Source organism: Colobus angolensis, unplaced genomic scaffold, assembly GCF_000951035.1.
Source record: "Colobus angolensis palliatus isolate OR3802 unplaced genomic scaffold, Cang.pa_1.0 Scaffold584, whole genome shotgun sequence".
Lineage (NCBI taxonomy): Eukaryota > Metazoa > Chordata > Mammalia > Primates > Cercopithecidae > Colobus > Colobus angolensis.
Window position 1 is genome coordinate 92,151 of NW_012119421.1, and position 12,297 is coordinate 104,447.

The window sequence follows — 12,297 nt, forward strand, 5'->3', positions numbered from 1 at the left end:
TCTCTCTCTCTCTTCCCTCCCCAGCCCTCACTTGTGGTTGCCCCCTTGTTTGCTAAAGAGCATATGGTTGAACTCTCTTTTCTTCTTTTTTTGAGATGGCGTCTTGCTTTTGGCCCAGGATAGAGTGCAGTGGCGCAATCTCAGCTTACCACAACCTCTGCCTCCCGGTTTCAAGCGATTCTTCTGCCTCAGCCTCCCGAGTAGCTGGGACTACAGGTGCATGCATCACACCTGGCTAATTTTTGCATTTTTAGTAGAGATGGGGTTTCACTATGTTGGCCAGGCTGGTCTCAGACTCCTGAACTCATGATCTGCCTGCCTCTGCCTCCCAAAGTGCTGGGATTACAGGCGTGACCCACCGCTGCTGGCCGGAACTCTCTTTCTATCAGTTTTCAAAGGGCAGACTGTTTACCTTTTGGCTGTTTCCCTTGATGCTCTTGGTCTAAATGCATTGTTCTGGACTTTGGGGGTCATTTTACATTCTTCTGTTGACCGTTCCAGCTTTTTGGCATCTTTTCATCTTCAGATGTATTTGTCATGCAAATCCGCAACAAACCTTTCCAATGACACCGCCTTTGAAACATTTAATCAACACACAGCACAGCTTCAACCAACATATGATAATATTCTACCCAGCCTGCATTTTACAGAAATCAACATTTCTCTCTCCGGAGAGCGCCAAACGTGTTTCTGAAATAACTCTGGTGCTCGTCCCAGAAATGTCATTCCAAGCGGACGTTAGCAGGATGTAACCTTTTAAAGTGAACCATTGTTGATTCCTGGTGATTTCTCTTTTCTCCCTGAGGTGTTAACAAATGACGATGACCACCCAAAGGTGAACATAGCAAGTGCTCTCCACTTGCCAGGCATGGTTTCCAAATCTTTACATACATTATGTTGTTTACCCCGGCAAACAGCCTATGAGGAAGGTACTATTGCCATTTCCAATTCACAGGTAAGGAAACACTCTCAGAGAGGTCAAGTAACTTGCCCGAGGCCATACAGCTTGGAGGAGGCATATGCTGCTTTGCCGGTGTTACCACATCAGCGGAATAATGTGCTATAAAGTTCTGCCAGGGATTGGCCTGAAGTTTCTGCCCAGGCACGACCACCATCTTGTTGGGCCTGCTTGGCACGGTGATCCAGGCCTCTTGATGGGGTCTCCTCTTCACTGGGCTGCAGAGGGTGCTTCACTCGCTGGGTGGCCCACACTTCTCCCTGGTGAATCTCCTTAGGGCAGTTTTGTGGAAAGAGTTTTAATTCACAGGAACTGCAGCAGCAGGTGTGAGTCTGGTGGTCACAGCCAACAGGACTTATGGGGACTGGGGATAGTGTAGTAAGGGGTAATGATTAAGAGTACAGGCTCAGAGTGAGGCCTTGTGGATTCCAGCCAGGTTCCATCCCTTCCTGCTGTTTGTCCTTGGACAAGTTACTTAACCTCTCTGAACTCCAGTCCCTACATCTCTACAGTGGGGAGAATTACAGACGATGTATGGGAAATGGCCAGTGTCAAGGAGGTGCTCTGTAAATGCACCATCATCCCAGCCTCATTTGTCAGACTTCGGTGGCCTGGACCCTCCTCTCTTATCAATTTCCTCAGTTAGTTTCTCTCCAATGGCACAATTCAGATCCTGGGCTTGGCACGGCATTGCTGGGTCTGCAATGGTGGGTGGGCTTGGTTACTGGCCACCCTTGAGGTTACTGGTATGGGTTGGGGGTGGGACAACCAGAGACCCAGGCAGTGACAGATGGGGGAGCTGAGACCTGGAGAGGAGAAGTCTGGGATGGCCTGCTCTGTCCTCTGAGGAAGGGGGGGTCCCTTGGCTCCTCCCAAAGGAGAATGGTTCCCAGACGCACCCCTGCTGGTGCTGTGACTGTGTGGTCTTTTTGGGCTTCTGGGTCTGTCCTATGGAGACACTGGTCCTTTGCCTGGCCCCTTCTCAGACCAGGGGATCCCCTGGAAGGAACCACATGTCCTGCCTCAGACTAGACTCCTCCAGCCTTGACTTCACCTCCATTCAGACCAGGGCCTCCAACGACAAGACTGCCTCTCCCCTCAACAGAGCCTTCCCAGAACACGTGCAAGGTTGCCCTCTGACAGGGGCTATCCCAGGGCAGCGATGTGCTGTTCCTCTCAGAATGGGGGATGCCCAAAGAGAGGCTGTGCCCCCCCACACCTGGACCCCCAAAGACATGAGTTGGGGCTTCCCTCTTAGGAAGCTCCTCGAGGGTCAGAAATGTATCTCTGCCCTCACAGTTGAGATGCTCAAAGAGAGGCTGTAGCTTCTCCCCTGCAGTCTGGGGCTCTCCAGAGACAAGGGTTGTGTCTTCCTCCCCAAAAATTTTCGCTGCTCCAACACTTCAACACTATTTTGTTTTATTTTTCTTATTAATATAAGAAGGCAGGAATGTCAGGCCTCTGAGCCCAAGCCACGCCATCGCATACCCTGTGACTTGCATGTATATGCCCAGATGGCCTGAAATAACTGAAGAATCACAAAAGAAGTGAAAATGCCCTGCCCCGCCTTAACTGATGACATTCCACCACAAAAGAAGTGAAAATGGCCAGTCCTTGCCTTAAGCGATGACATTACCTTGTGAAATTCCTTTTCCTGGCTCATCCTGGCTCAAAAAGCTCCCCCACTGAGCACCTTGTGACTCCCACTCCTGCCCACCAGAGAACAACCTCCCTTTGACTGGAATTTTCCTTTACCTACCCAAATCCTATAAAACGGCCCCACCATTATCTCCCTTCACTGACTCTCTTTTCGGACTCAGCCTGCCCGCACCCAGGTGATTAAAAAGCTTTATTGCTCACACAAAGCCTGTTTGGTGGTCTCTTCACACAGACGTACATGACAATAATGATGATGATTCTGTACCTTCTCCTTGTTGCCAGCCTGGGGATCTTGGAGCGAAGGGCACCAGGTCCCTGTCCTGTGGACTTACAGGCCAATTGCAGGTAGTGGGCTGTGGAGAAGTTAAGTGATGTGCCTGGGCAGGTGGAACACGGAGGCAGGTGGCTAAGGGCTGCAGACGCTTATGGGAAGGCCTTCATCGTTTATGGGAAGCTGCACAGAGTGAATAGATTTTGAGCTTGTCCTTAAGGGCTTCCTTAGGTTAAGGTGAGTAGGGAGGTGACAGGTGACTGTAGGCAGAGAGAAAGGTGTCAAGAGCAACTACATTGGTGACGTGGGCTAAGACCCCAAGGATAGCTCGGGAGCGGGTCTAAAGAACCTTGAATACCAGGTTTAAAATGTGGCTTTTACCCCCCACTCTTTGGGGAGTCCTTGCAGGCTCTTGAGCAGACAGGGGACAGGGTCACAGTAGGGATCTGAGAAGGCAAATCTAGCATGTGGGAAGGATGGAGGTGGACTGTAGGGGAGTTTGATCAAGGGCTTCCTGTGCTGGAAAAGAAGTCTAAGAGGTGGGCCCAGAGGAAGCCTCTGCTGTGGTTTGAATAGTTGTCCCCTCCATACTCATGTTGACATTTAATTCCCAGTGTGGCAGTATTGAGAGGTGGGGCCTTTAAGAGGGGATTGGGTCATGATGGTTCTGTTCTCATGAATGGATTAATCCATTCATGGATTAATGGGTTAATGGATTATCATAGAAGTGGAACTAGTGGCTTTACAAGACGAGGAAGAGAGATCTGGACTAGCACCTCAGCTCCCTTGCTGTGTGATGCCCTGTGCTACCTCGGGACTCTACATAGAGTCCCCACCAGCAAGAAGACCTTCACCAGATGTGGCCCCTAGACCTTGGACTTCTCAGCCTCCATAACTGTAAGAAATAAATTCCTTTCTTTTATACATTTTGCAGTTTTAGGTATTCTGTTATAAGCAGCAGAAGACAAATTAAGGCACTCACCCTTGCAGCTTCCAAGCCCACCAGGGGTTCCTGGCCTTCCATCTGTGTATGGGAACTGGGTTGGAGCCATTCTACCAGTGGAAGGAAAACTGGATGGCAGGCCCTGGGGTGGGGCTGGGGGTTCTGGGCCATGGTGCTGGCTGAGGGGCCGCTGGGAGAGTGCCCTGTGGGCCAGGTCTCTGCAGGCTGATAGGGGATAACTTCTGACTGGCAGAGCAGGCGAACCCCAAAACTGGTTCGTAGCCTGGGAAATTTCTTCCAGACTGTAGTTTCCTTGGCTTTGCCAAGGAAAGAATTCCAGAGCAAGCTGCTGGTGAGAGAAGGCAACTTTTATTGAACTGGTGCTGCTTCTTGCAGAGCAGGGCTAATCCATAGGCATTGTGCCCAGAGTTGGTGCCTGTGGGCTGCTAGCTAGTTGTATTTAGACCCACTTTTAATTACATGCCACTTAAGAGGTAGATTATTCAATACTTTCTGGAAAAGGGGCAGGGAGTTTCCAGAACCATATAAAGTAACTTCCAAGTCATTGCCAAGGTGTGTTGCCATGGCATTTGTAAACTGGCCATGTCCCAGTGGTAGTGTCTTTATGCTCACAAGCAGTGAGGGCAACTAGAGGTCACTTTCATCATCATCTTCTGGTTCCAGTAGGCTTGTTCACTGTGCCCTGTTTTGACCAGATCCTGCTCTGTTCAATGGGGTTGTGACTGGAAAATAAGTCCTACTGGTCTCCTACCTCATTTCCCCATCAGAGATTGTATACTCCTCCTTAATCTTAATGGGCTTGCAGAAGGGTAGAGATTCATCTTCTGTAACTGCTTCCTGTTGATGTTATGGGCGTAGACCCTGCTTAGCATTGGAGAAGTATATTCTCTGGATACCTGTTCTAAAAGGTCCAAAGGCAGGATGTCTTTATTTTCTGGGTCAGAAGAGGGGATGGGTTGGAAGCCTTGTGCCAGCATCATCTTTACATGGAATTATTGTAATCTAGAAGACACAAACTTTACAAGGAGGTTAAACAAGCAAGGACCAAAGATTAGTAATAACAAGATCTCTGTTAAAGGCCCTAGGAAGGGTAAAAACCAAGTGCCTGCTGGTAGAGATTCCTTTATTGAATTCCATCAGCAGGGCAAAGTGGTAAGATAGAAAACATCATAATTAGGAGTAAGAGAAAAACTTTCATGCTCATCCACAGCATCATGTTATTAATACTTATCTGTGCATTTGCAAAACAATAGCTTTAAGTCTTCTGGGAGTTTGCAAGTGTAGGTCATGGCATCTTCTCTGGCATCTGTGAGACTCATAAGAATCTTTGAGGCTGTGCACAGTGGCTCATGCCTGTAATCCCAGCACTTTGGGAGACCGAGGCGGGCAGATCACAAGGTCAGGAATTCGAGACCAGCCTGGCCAACATGGTGAAACCTCGTCTCTACTAAAAATAAAAAATAAAAAAAAAATTCAATGGGCATGGTGGCACATGCCTGTAATCCCAGTTACTCAGGAGGCTGAGGCAGGAGAATTGCTTGAACCCAGAAGGCGGAGGCTGCAGAGAGCTTAGATGGAGCCATTGCACTCCAGCCCGGGCACAGAGCAAGACTCCATCTCAAAAAACAAAACAAAACAAAACAAAAACTTAACGTTGAAATTTAACAGCAGTGGGGGTGCTTAATAATGTCTGATAGACCAGCCTATGCAATGTGGCCAAACCCCATCTCTACTAACAATACAGAAAAGAGCTGAGTGTGGTGGTGCTCCCCTGTAGGTCCCAGCTACTTGGAGGCTGAGGCAGGAGGATCACCTGAGCCTTGGGAGGTCAAAGTTGCAGTGAGCTGTGATTGTGCCACTGCACCCCAGCCTGGGCAACAGAACGAGATCCTGTCTCAAAAAGAAAAAAAAAAGAGAATCTCCATTCATGAAAAAACACCATTAAAAGAGTGAAAACGCAAGCTGCAGATTGAAAAAAGGGAAATACAATACATATATATCCTAGAAAGGACACATATCCAGAAAAAAGTATTACAAATCAACAGAAAAACAAGCATATCAATGAAAACTGGATAAAAAGATTTAACAGGCACTTCACAAAAGAGGACATATAAATGGAAATAGAAGATACTCAATCTCAATACCAGGAAAATGCAAAATGAAACCACACTGATATGTTACTGCACCCCAACTAGAATAACAAAATAATTTTTAACTGACAGGCATCAGCAAGGATGTGGGGTAACCAGAATATCCCTGCTAAATGGTACAACCACTTTGGGAAAATGTTCAACAATATGTGATACTAAAGTTTTATCATTCATGTACCTCTAAAACCAACAATGCCACTCCTAGAAATATACCCCAGTCTAGCAATATTCTATTTCTTGATTTGTGGTGGTTCACTTGGTAAAAATTCATTATCTGTACCTTTTTTTTTTTTTTTTTTTTTGAGACAAGGTCTCACTCTGACATCCAGGCCGGAGTGCACTGCCATGATCACGGCTCACTGCAGTCTCAACCTCCCCAGCTCTGGTGATCCTCTCACCTCAGCCTACCGGGTAGCTGGGACTACAGGCACACACCACCACACACAGCTAACTTTTGTGTTTTTAGTAGAGATAGGGTTTTGCCGCGTTGCCCAGGCTGGTCTAGAAATCCTGGGCTCAAGTGATCCGCCCACCTTGGCGTCCCAAAGTGCTGGGATTACAGGTGTGATCTACTGCGCCCGGACCACCTGCACATTTAAAATTGTGAACTTCTTTTATATACTTCAGTAACTGTTCAAAGATTTCTTTGACACAAAGTTCTCAGAAATCTTAAAGCTAGCATTTCAGAATAGAAAAAAAGAGCTTCTGGTTCACTGGTGAAATTTTACTAATAAAATTTAAAAACAAAAGAAAGCTACTAATGCATATCAGCTCAGAACAAAGATTAAACACTACCAGCGGATCTTTTCTTTAACTTCCTGAAGCACTGGGATTCATTCTTTCAGCAAAGAAAGGATGAACAACACGGGAACCCAAAGAAAAGATACCACTGCAAGAAAAGACTTCTTTTCCAAAGCAGCTCTAGCAGCAAAAGATAGGAAGAAAGCAAGGAAACCATGCCAAACGTCTTGGTTAACTCTTCAGTGAAAGGACGCCAAATAAGAGGATCTAAGAAGCCAGAAAGACAGACAGACAGACACAGGGAAATCACAGTAACTCTTTGGCGTGCAAACACCAACCCCACAATCCAACCTACCGGAAATTCTGCGGTTAATTTGAGGCTTGTCCCTCTAGTAATGAGGTGATTCAGTGATGGCTACAAACGCTCCTCATGTGCATCCTGGACCTGGCACACCTGGTTTGCCCATCACCAGCCTGGAGACACCGCCAGGAGCAGAATGCCAGAGGCCAATAGAGACCCCAACTTTGCAAGTCACGGGCGTGACCGCTCTTGCCCCTCAGCTTCCCAGAAGGAACCGCCTTGAGAGTGGGGTATGGGGTCAGTGTCCTCCACAGGATTTACGAGGACGCGCCCCCAAAGCTGCTCCGTCCCTCCACCCCCTGGGATGCCACAGAACACCCGCCAGCGAGTTTCCTCCCCAGCGCCCACGAGAGGTGGACTGCGGGCGGCAGCGGCAGGCGAAGAATGAGCGCAGAGAACTTAGGCCTCCGCGGTGCACGCCCCCCCACCCCCACTCGCGCAACAAAACTTGCCACACGGCCTTGCCTTGACCCAGCTGTGCACCTGCGGGTTCCGGATCACCGCCCGCCCAGCCTGGCGCGGCGCCCTGAACCTCGGAAATGCTGGGTGGACTTTGCCATAACTTCCCATCAAGACTGCAGCCGGCAGCCGAGCGGCCGCGCCTTGGCCCAGCTCCTGGCGCAGCACGTCGCCCGTTCAGTGTTCCCAAAGGCACCGCGCTCACTCAGAAGCTCAGGCAGCCTCGCCATCCGCACCTACCCCTCCCAGTACCGCTGCTGCCTCAACCGCCACCTAACCCCTCGCCCGGGGCCCACTGGCTCCTCAGCGTCCCGCTTGGCCGCGTCAAGAGAACCTTTAAGGTGCAGGCGCCGCAGGGCCTTAAAAGGACCCGGTCGCCTCTACCGCACAAAGGTTGGAGCAGGTTAGGGGCAGCGCGGGCCAAGAAAAGGAGTAACCCAGAAGATGCACCGAGTGCAGCGGGGACCAGGAAATCCCTCTCTCCCCTCCGCCTCTGTTTCAAAGCACCAGCACTCCACCCTGCAAATCGCTGATTTCCCTGGCCACTTGAACCGCCCATGCCAGGTTAAAGAGGCTGGAGACATACCCCTAGGGGGGCCCCGGAGCAACCCAGCGCTTAGGAGTGCAGGCCTGGCGCTGCCTCACCGCCCTCAAGTCTGACTTCCAGGCCCGGGCACGCGGTGCACACGCCCAGGTTTCAGAAGGCAGCCCCCAGCTCCTCTGAGAGGTGGCCTTAGGTCACTTGCAAAAACAATGACAAACGTGTCAATGGCACTTGTAATTATTTTTCTAATTTAAATTTAGACCAGATTGGGCACATGGGATTCCCATGAAAAAAGCCTTTGAGAAAAATAGAAACTTTTTTTTTCCAACAAGATTAGGAAATACCAAGAATTAGGAAGTAAAGCCACGCTATCCACGCAGCTAAAAACTTTGAAAGCTTGAAATTTCATCTAAGGCAAATGTTTCCATAACTTTAGGTCATGCCATTATTTAAAGTCAATTTCAATAAACAATTTCATTGCAACTGAATCCATCTTGTATAAGAAAACTAAGATACATCCCTGATACTCTACCTCACCCCTCCTATATTCCATCCATCAGCAAATCCTACTGGTTTTTACCTTCCAAAATTTCCTTGACTCTGTCCTCTTCTATCTCCTCCATCAGCACCCTAGTCTAGGCTACCTTCACCTGGGGAGTGGGGGTGGAGGGACTACTGACCTAGTCTCCTTGTGGTTTATCCATATCCCCTTTATCGCCTTTCTAATCTCAACACAACAGGCAGAGTGGCTTTTTCAAAATATAATGTGACCCTGTCACTTCCCAGCCCAAACCACTTCAACACCTTCCCATTGTCTTAGACAAACCTTCTAACTAACCAAGCCCTGAATGGCCAGGCGCTTTGCCCACTTCTCCATCTCTTCTCACTACTCAGACCAATTCCATTCTGTTCTCTCTGCTCCAGCCAAACTGGCCTATTTTAGTCCCTATTTACCAGCTTCCTGGCCTCCATAGGCTTTTGCTCATGCTTTACTCTGTGCCTGGAAGGTTCTTCTAACCCCTATCCTTATGAGAACAGCTGTAGTCTCTACCTCTGAAAAGCACCTTCTGACCTCCCTACAATGGTCCCTTACTCCCATCACATTGCATGAAACTGTAATTGGGTGGTTTATTCTGGGGAATTTTTTACTATCAGCTACCTAAGCCCAGGATTTGGTTTTGTTTGGCTCATGGTTTGTATTTCCACATTTGTTAAATATATATTTGTTCATAAATGAGAATGACAGATGGCAGAAGTTGAAGTAAATTTGACATAAAGTCAGAGAAAGGTAAAATGCCACAATCTGACATTTGGAGTCAGAATGTAGAAACTTCAGTTATATTAAAACTGATTTTATATCATTTTAGACTGGGTTGTCACAGGATGCTTTGGGTAACCTTTAAAACTGAGTTCTCAAAGAGCCTTGTATAAACACCTGAATTAATAATGGTAAGCCATGGGATGGTCCACATAAAACTAATAACATTGGTTGCTTCAAGAGAGGAAGACCGAGCCAGGCACAGTGGCTCATGCCTGTAATCCAAGCACTTTGGGAGGCCAAGGCCCGCAGATCATTTGAGCTCAGGAGTTTGAGACTAGCGTGGGCAACTTGGTGAGACCCTGCCTCTACACAAAATACAAGCAAAATTAGCCAGGCGTGGTGGCGGGCACCTGTAGTCCCAGCCATTTGGGAGGCCGAGGTGGGAGGATTGCTTGAGCCCAGAAGACTGAGGCTGCAGTCAGCCATGATTATGCCACCGCACTCCAGCCTGGATGACGGAGCAAGATCCTGTCTCAAGAAAAAAAGAGAGAGAGAGAGAGAGAAATGAAGACTGGTGACTGGTGGCAACTGGTGGGAAGGAGATTTTTACTAAATGCCCAAAAGGTTTAAAATTGTAACTTTTTAATTTTAAAGTCTGTGAAGATAAATGACACAAAGCAGTGCATACCTTCCCATTTATTTGAAATTCTAGAAAGGGGAAAATCAATCTGTGGTGAAAAAATCATAACTGGTTCCAGCTGGCAGGGGATTGACTGGGAAGGCACATGAGAGAAATTTCTGGTTGGTAAAAATGGTCTCTGTCTTGATAGGGATATGAGTTATATGAGTGTATTCATTTGCCAAAAAAGTACAGTTAACATTTCAATGAATGTAAATTTTACCTTAAAAACTATAAGAATAAATACACATTTAAAATCTACTAGCTAACACCTAATTGAGTACTCAGTGTCTATGGGTATTGGCCCAGGCTATACATACACGATTTCGTTTCGTCCTCATACCGTCCTCATGGAGTAGGTATTATTGTCATAACCCCCTTGCATATGAAGAAGCCAAAATGTAGTAAATACCAAACAACTTGCCTCAATTTATGCCCCTGGGAAATGGTGGAAGAACTTTAAACACCATCAGTCAAATGCCAGAAGTTGTTAAACATTAGACCCCATAGCACTTCTCTGAAATTATGATATTTTTGGTGTGTGTATATATATCTCATCTACTAGATCAAGAGCTTCCCAATGATTGAAATCATAGTTTGTCTTTTTGTTTGTTTGAGGTTTATGTTTTTATTTTATTTCATTATTTTAAAGACTGCGTCTCAGCCGGGTACGGTGGCTCATGCCTGTAATACCAGCACTTCGGGAGGCCAAGGTGGGTGGATCACTTGAGGTCAGGAGTTCGAGACCAGCCTGACCAACATGGTGAAACCCATCTCTACTAAAAATACAAAATTAGCCAGGCGTGGTGGAACTCACCTGTAATCCCAGTTACTTGGAAGGTCAAGGCAAGAGAATCGCTTGAACCTGGGAGGTAGAGGTTGCAGTAAGCCAAAATTGTGCCACTGCACTCCAGCCTGGGCCACAGAGTCAGACTCCATTTCAGAAAAAAAAAAAGAAAAGAAAAGACTGAATCTCAGTATGTTGCCCAGGCTGCACTTGGACTCTTGAATTCAAGCCATCCTCCTGCCTAAGCATGTTGAGTAGCTGGGACTACAGGCACACACTATCATGCCCAATAATTTTGTCTTAGGATTCTAAGCAGTCCCAACACTGCACAGTAGCTGTTCAGTGTATTTTGAGTGAATGATTAAAAACAAGCTTGGTGTTGATTTTATTGCTACTATTTATATTTACATATGTAATATTTATATTATATGCTTTTTATATATTTATATGTGTGTATGTATATAATTGGCACCAACTTAGCATTGCTGTGCTTAAGTGCCTGAGATGTATCTCAAATGAATAGGCCTGAGGAGAGAAGCTTGTGTCATTAGCACTGACCCTGCATCACTAATCCTGATTTACCCCTTTCTTTCACTCACCCTGAGCACATCAATTTATTTGGTGAAAGAGTTTACACTTTAACATCTCACTGAAATAGCTCATTCCAAAGAAAGAGCTAATTCTAACCTCTCACAAGTGCTTGAACATTTGCATAAGGGAAATTTCACTGTGTGAGTTTCACCCAACACCACCTCTGCTCCAGCTCCTGCTACTCTACTGCTCATACTGCGGAACTCCACAGGTGGAGTACAAGATGGAGGATGCAGGGTGCAGTGCGCAGAAGCATCCTCCTCAGAGACGGTTTTATTTGCAGTAAATTCAGTGTGCAACAGGCAAAGCAACGAGGAGTCAAGGTGAGGCAGGAGAACAGCAGAGGGAAGTGGAAGTTGGATAAAGTGTGAACTGAATAGGAGCAGAAGCAGGATAAAGAGGTGGGTGAGCCTAGAAGAAAACCTAGGCAATACCATTCAGGACATAGGCATGGGCAAGGACTTCATGTCTAAAACACCAAAAGCAATGGCAACAAAAGCTGAAATTGACAAATGGGATCTAATTAAACTAAGGAACTTCTGCACAGCAAAAGAAGCTACCATCAGAGTGAACAGGCAACCTACACAATGGGAGAAAATTTTTGCAATCTTCTCATCTGACAAAGGGCTAATGTCCAGAAACTACAAAGAACTCAAACAAACTTACAAGAAAAAAAGCAAACAACCCCATCAAAAAGTGGGCGAAGGATATAAACAGACACTTCTCAAAAGAAGACATTTATGCAGCCAACAGACACAAGAAAAAATCCTCATCATGACTGGCCATCAGAGAAATGCAAATCAAAACCACAATGAGATACCATCTCACACCAGTTAGAATGGTAATCATTAAAAAGTCAGGAAACAACAGGT

General features: G+C 46.8%; 1 protein-coding gene and 1 long non-coding RNA gene across 2 annotated transcripts in view; one reads left to right on the plus strand and one right to left on the minus strand.

The window, feature by feature from the left end:
* The window catches only part of LOC105526273 (putative neuroblastoma breakpoint family member 6-like protein), a 255,070-nt gene that overhangs the window by 46,394 nt on the left and 196,379 nt on the right, over positions 1-12,297 (plus strand).
* LOC105526272 lies at positions 4,185-10,988 on the minus strand. The gene is made up of 2 exons (XR_001004057.1): positions 10,865-10,988; positions 4,185-5,469 (listed from the first exon to the last, which is right to left on the minus strand). It is a non-coding gene; the product is annotated as an uncharacterized LOC105526272 (long non-coding RNA).